A 6,895-nucleotide genomic window follows, 5' to 3' on the forward strand; every position below is an offset into this window, starting at 1 on the left:
TTCAAAATATAGGAATTCAAGCTCCTGTAATGGAGGTTGTGTTATTGCACTGTTCATAATTATTCCGTACCAATGCCTGGATTCAAATCATTCGTCTTCGCTTCTTTTCTCCGAATCTGCACGGCGGCTGGTTATTTCAATTATCACTTGTTTTGAATATTCTAGCTTCGGACAGTTATACTTTTAATTTCTTACGGTGCATACAAGAACGGGATTTTTGTCTAGTTAACCGTGACCCCTTGTATAGCCTAACAATACAGTCTAAGGCACACGAATGCCGATACTTTCTCAAATCAAACGAATAACCCTACAAGACCTATTATCATAATATATCATCTCGATGGATTGGCTATTACATTTTCCCCTTTGCATTTAATTTCTTTTTGATAATATTTTATGTTTTGTTAATGTCAATCATTTGAGCTAGATATCAGATTTTCCTGGCACTCTTGGGTTAGGGGAAAATAAGATTGTTCACGTTGTTTGATCGTTAGAGCTTCCCGCTAGCGGTATACGTCGACGGACTTGTGAATGTCACTCGAGGTTGTAATCCTACCCCTTTCTTCCACATTCAAATTTAAATGTTTATATAACCTTTGACAATTGTCTCATTTAGGCAACTTCACTAACCGGGGAATATCCGGGGAATTGGATCACCTGCAAATAAACACCAAAGCTTTCCGAATGAAGAAGAATCACGTGTTCGTCGAGCTGCACGTTAGGAAAACACAGTTTGCATCTGTACGGCTCACCACATCGCCCACAATCTCTGCAAGTAGCCGTTCAAGAAATACCCTCAAGTGTAGCAGTAGTATTTTGAAGATAAGCTGGACAAACCTGATCACTGCAAGATCCTAACAACAGAAACGACCATCTAACCCGTTTATAGTATCGTAAACTAAAGGACGTGGGCCAGGATCCTCTGCTTTTAGATAAAATTGAAGAGTCTATATTCAAAGAATGGTTGAGAAGACAGAGACTTCTGCTTAATGTCTCTTTGGACAATGCAACATTCCTTCAGTACTCCACCAGGGATGAGAGGATAGCAATTTAAGCATATTAATTTCCATGATTAAAAATGTTGAAAGAATGCCAAGACTCTGGAAGCATCAACTTCCTCAATATGTACTTAATTCTCAGTCCAAAAGAATAAAAGCCACTGCTTTAGTCAGATTTGTTTTCTTCAGAGGGTTTATTACTTGATCTACTTTGGTGAATGGCCACTGAACAACTGCAAAAGTTTATAGAAAAGGATCTTTTACATCAAGTATCCTCAAGCACTCTAGATTTTATACACTTAAGTCATTATGGGATGCCATGTTCATTAAAACCATTAGGTTTGAGTAACTTGGGGAGCAGCATTTGTGTGGCTACTGCCATTGCAGTTACACAACTTCCTACAACTACTTGACATGACTGCAGCTAACAGAGTAAGGAACGCACGTTTTGAAAATTGCAGTTAAAGAAATACAGTTGTGAAGCCTACCTCAGAAAAGTCTCTGCAGCTGTTTGGAGCTTTATGGAAAAAGGCAGCATACAATAGCTTCTCTAAATTTAACAGTAAGGCATCAGGGAAAAGTCTTGTCCTTTAAGTGTCTCTAAACATGGTTTGCATAACTCTGTCTGAGCTTATCTGTAGTTTTGTGCTTTTGCTTCCATACATGGATCGGTTCCCAACAGTAACTTAGTGCTGCTGAACTACGTTGTCTGGCAGTCTTTAGTTGGATCCAGCACGTGAACGATAACATTGGATTCAGCAGTAACAGTTACATATGGTTAAACAATAAGGGATCTGTCTATCTGTTAGAATCTGGTCACAGCTACATTTAAATTAAACATATAGAAAAGCCTTATGTCAAAATCTTTTCCATGAGTTATTTATTCATCTGATTGTGCCTACGTAAAGCACTCTAGGTAGCAGAGGCATTTTCAGGCAGAACAACTCTCTATGCAACCATACACATTGTGTATAATAAATATGGTGCTACATGTTCAGAAACAGACCAAGTGTCTGTCATTTGTTCAGCAGATTTTAAAACAAAACAAAATAAACCAAACAGGAGAGTGTTAAACATTTTTCAAGAATGTCAGATCTGATCTGGCTGCAAGATTGTTATTACAGCTCCTGGACTGTGTTACAGTACAGAATATTTCAAAGTGCAGTACATATTATAATAAAGTGACCAATTATTTTTTGGACCCAGATAGTTAAATAATAGTATCAAATTGTACATTAATTTGCTTAATAGGAAATATGATTCATGTGTGTTTGCTTAAATGTAGATTCTGCAAGTAGCATTTAGCAGGAAATCCTACATATGTTTAAATACAGAAACATGCGATGAAGGAAGAAAAGGCTACAAAAAAATCATTAGGTTTATTGATAATTACAATGGGAAAGGAGGAACAGAATGTTGATGGTGGGAAGCTGGTAATGGTGGGAAAATGGAAAACTTCAACACAAAACTAAATTAACCAGAAAGAAAATAACAAGATAAATAACACAAATATACCTAAAGTCAGAAGAAATTAAACATTTGCAAACAAAATTTTTACCTACCAATTTCCAAAACTCCTAGCCTGCAATATGAAGTGGCTATCAGTTAGCTTCAGGATATATCTAACTGCAATTAACTGGTAGTTGACATCAGGGTGTGCTCATTTACAAAAATAAGCTTGCAATAAACCTTAAAGGGATAGAACAATTTTGGAGACTGCCCTGATATGCAGCAGAATATTGAAAAAAGCTCCTGTACTCGCTTTTAATTTAGCATGTGCAATCTGCTGACACACTGAAAGATAAGCTTTGTTGTTAGAAAATAAACTGAGAACTGGACAGACACTTGATTGTTACAATTTTACTGAAAGTACTATTAAATCTCGCCTGGACATGAACATTGATTTATGAGGGGTGTACTCCATCATCAGGTCAGTGGCAGGGACATTCAGTTATGATTCCACAGCATTCAGCTCCTCTCACAATGCTTTGTAATTATTGTTGCAGCCAAAATCCATGTGCATCAAAGCCAGAACAATAATTTGGTGTGGGCTACTAAGAAAAGAATCAAAATCAGTTCAGGCAAACATCAAGCAATGAAAACCTGAACAGAAAGCCTTAACCGCTTCCCCTCATCATGGCTTTGTGGCTGACAAATTCTTCATCACCGAGGATACAAGAAACTAAATTGGTACCGCCTCAGAGATTCTTCGGCTGGGAATTAGATGACAGGTGCTTTGCTTCCTGGCTCCCCAAATCTTTTTTTTCTATCTATCATATACAAACAATATCAGACACGAGATGGAGTGTTTTGCATTTGCCTGGATTAAGCAGGTGCAACGACAGTCTTCATCTTCTAGGATAAGGCTGTCATGCACCTAAGTCACTCTCTCCCCATCATTGCTGCACCATAGCTTTATTATAGACAAAGGCATTATCATGAGTTTGGGCCCCATGGCTTATTTTCAAGTCAGAGCAATAAACAATGGGCAAAACTACAGCTGGAACTGACGTCAACCACTCAGGATCTGGACCAACTGCAGTTTGCCTTCCGCCACAACAAGTCTACAGTGGACACAGTCTCACTTGGTAATAATATCTCCTCCTCACTGACAATCAACGTTCACATCTGAAGGGTGTTTGCTTAGCCCACTACTCTACTCTGTCTACACTGATGACTGTGTGGCTAGGCACTGCTCACGTGCCTTCTATCAATTTGCCAGTGGCACCATTGTTGATGGCAGACTTTCAGGAGACGTTAAGGAGGTGTACAGGAACGAGGTAGATCAGCTGGTTGAGTGGTGTTGCAACAACAACCTTACACTAAATGTCAGTAAGATTGAGGAATTAATTGTGTACATCAGAAAGGCAAAGTCAGGAAAGCATACACCAGTCCTCATGGAGGGATCAGTAGTGGAAAAAGTGAGCAGCTTCAAGTTTCTGGATGTCCACATATTAGAAAATCCGTTCTGCACCCAAAACATTGATGTAATTATGAAAGCAGACCAGTGTTTATACTTCATTAGGAGTTTGAGGAGATTTGGCATGTCAAGAAAGATTGTAGCAAACTTCTACAGATGTATAGCAGAGAACATTGTGATTGGTTGCATCACCTGGTATTGGGACTCCAGTGTGCAGGATTGAAAGAGGATACACAGGGTTGTAGACTGAGCAAGCTCCAGCATAGACACAGCCCACCATTAAGGATACCTTCCAAAGGTTGTGCCTCAAGAAGGTGGCATCATCATTAAATGCAGTTACCATCTGGGACAGCCATCAGGGGGGAAATACAGGAGCCTGAAGACCCACACTCATAGTTTTAAGAACAACCTCTTCCCCTCTGCATTCATATTTCTGAGCAGTCCATGAACATATGAATACTACCTTGCTCTTCCTTTTTTACAGCATCTATATACACACTTGTGTGTTATCTACTTATGCAAGTATTTATGTACTTGTTTCTTTGTTTGTTGCTTGTAACTTGTAGTAATTTTTGTGAGTTCCACTCTACTGTTACTGCAAAGCAACAAGTTTCAAGACATATGTTATTGATACTAAACCGGATTCTGATTCTCATTCCGACCCTGAGGTTATAACAATGCTCGTGAAGTACATCAAAAGAACTGGGCAGAGCCAATATGGATTTATGAAGGGGATATCCAGTTTAACAAACCTTTTGGAATCTTTTGAGATTATAACTAGCAAAGCAGAGAAGGATAAACCAGTTGCTATAGTGTATTTGGACTTCCAGAAGGCCTTTTGATAAGGTGTTCTATAGGACATATGACATACCAAGTCAGAGTATGGATATGTATGAAGTCACCCATACAGTATAAAAAAGTAATTTCTTATATGGTGAAGCTTAGAAAGTGTTGGTGCCAAGTTAACTCGTTATCCTCAAGTTCCCTCCAAGTAGCATATCCTGGTGAATTAGAAACAACTAATTGACAATTTACTGTCAATGGGCTAAAAGCCTTGAACTCCATAGTTGGCGCATTATGGGAAAAAATTGCCACCTTATATACAGTACATCAGTTAAAGCGGATGCCCTACAATCATCTTTGCAAGGGCAATTAGAAATGTTAATCAGAGGATAAAAGCTTATGACTGCTGGTATTGCTGTGCCAGTCTTTTTCTGATGGGCTGAATTTATTGGTGTAATTTTAAGAAAGAACACTCCCAAAAGATTAGCAACACACGCAAGCTGCTGGAGGAACTCAGCAGGCCAGGTAGCATCTATGGAAAAGAGTACAGTTGACATTTCAGGCCGAGACCCTTCAGCAAGACTGGAGGAAAAAAGATGAGGATAAAGTTAAAAGGTGGGGAAGGGGAGGGAGTAACACAAGGTGATGGGTGAAACCAGGAGGGGGAGGGGTGAAGTAAAGAGCTGGGAAGTTGATTGGTGAAAGAGATAAAGGGTTGGACAAAGGGGCGTCTGATAGGAGAGGACAGAAGGCAAAGAAGGAAAAGTTGGGGGGGGAGGAGCACCAGAGGGAGGAAATGGGCAGGTAAGGAGACAAGGTGAGAGAGGGAAAAGGGGATGGGGACCGGTGAAGTAGAGCGGGGCCATTACCGGAAGTTCCAGAAATCAATGTTCATGCCATCAGGTTGGAGGCTACCCAGATTGAATATAAGGTGTTGTTCCTCCAACCTGAGTGTGGTGAAGCAGTCTCCCAATCTATGTCGGGTCTCACTGATATACAGGAGGCCACGCCGGGAGCACCAGAGACAGTAGATGACCCCAACAGACTTACAGGTGAAGTGTCGCCTCAGCTGGAAGGAATGTTTGGGCCCTGAATGGTAGTGAGAGAGCACCTACGCTCCGTCCACTAGAAAAAGTTGGATCTTCCAGTGGCCACCCATCTTAATTCCACTTCCCATTCCCATTCCAATATGTCTATCCATGGCCTCCTCCACTGTCATGATAAGGCCACACTTATATTCCATCTGGGTAGCTTCCAACCTGATGGCATGAACATCAATTTCTGGAACTTCCAGTAATGATCCCCCCCCCTACCATTCCCCATCCCCATTTCCCTTTCTCACCTTATCTCCTTGCCTGCCCATCACTTCTCTCTGGTGCTCCTCCCCCCTTTTCTTTCTTCCATGGCCTTCTGTCCTCTCCTCTCAGACCCCCTCCCTCCCAGTTTCACCTATCCCATTGTGTTTCTTCCTCCCCTCCCACCCCCCCACCTTTTAACTCTACCCCTCATCTTTCTTCTCCAGTCCTGCTGAAAGGTCTCAGCCCGAAATGTCAACAGTGCTTTTTTCCACAGATGCTGTCTGACCTGCTGAGTTCCTCCAGCATTTTGTGTGTGTTGATTTGGATTTCCAGCATCTGCAGATTTTCTCCTGTTTGTGACTGGCTGCCAAATTATCAGTCTGTAATCGTTGAGTGCACTATATATATCAAAAGTAAGGAAGGCCATTCAGTACCTTTTATGGAATAGCTGAGTGTAGCTTTTGCTGTTGTGTGTGGAAATGCTGTTTAGCTCATTCTGCACAGCAAGCACCACCAAACACCAGTTAATATATTTCGTCTGATGAAATGAAGTTCAAGACATTGGGGATACCACTTGTTCCTCTTCAAATAACAACTGAGAATCTTAAATATCAACATGATTGGGGAAACAAAGTCCTTGATTAATTATCTATTTTAACCCCTCTGTTTTAAATCACCCCTCAGCACGGTACTCAAGTATCAACCTAGGTTTTTATGCTCAGATTTCTGCAGTGGAACTGAACTCAACTGCCAAGTCAGAGATGTGAGTGGAACCAGCTAGCAATGATGGGCTCCACATGGTTATATTTTGGACTGTGCATTTGTGTACAGTAATCAGCAGCAATTCATTTGTCTTCTAAGGGCATTCATTAGGTGTACAATCATCCACTAATATC

The 6,895-nt window shown here is 40.8% G+C and overlaps 1 protein-coding gene across 2 annotated transcripts in view; it reads right to left on the reverse strand.

Annotated features, from left to right (window-relative positions):
• LOC140190211 (sodium/calcium exchanger 1-like) overlaps positions 1 to 1,553 on the reverse strand; it is a 237,587-nt gene extending 236,034 nt beyond the window's left edge. The window contains exon 1 of one of the 2 annotated variants that reach the window (XM_072246793.1): positions 1,487 to 1,553. The gene's annotated coding sequence lies outside the window, so the exon portion shown is untranslated. The remainder of the gene's footprint in view (positions 1 to 1,486) is intronic. The other variant, XM_072246784.1, reaches the window with a different exon arrangement.
• Positions 1,554 to 6,895: the final 5,342 nt, after the last annotated feature.

The sequence above is a fragment of the Mobula birostris genome, chromosome 2, assembly GCF_030028105.1.
Source record: "Mobula birostris isolate sMobBir1 chromosome 2, sMobBir1.hap1, whole genome shotgun sequence".
NCBI classification, from domain to species: Eukaryota; Metazoa; Chordata; class Chondrichthyes; order Myliobatiformes; family Myliobatidae; genus Mobula; species Mobula birostris.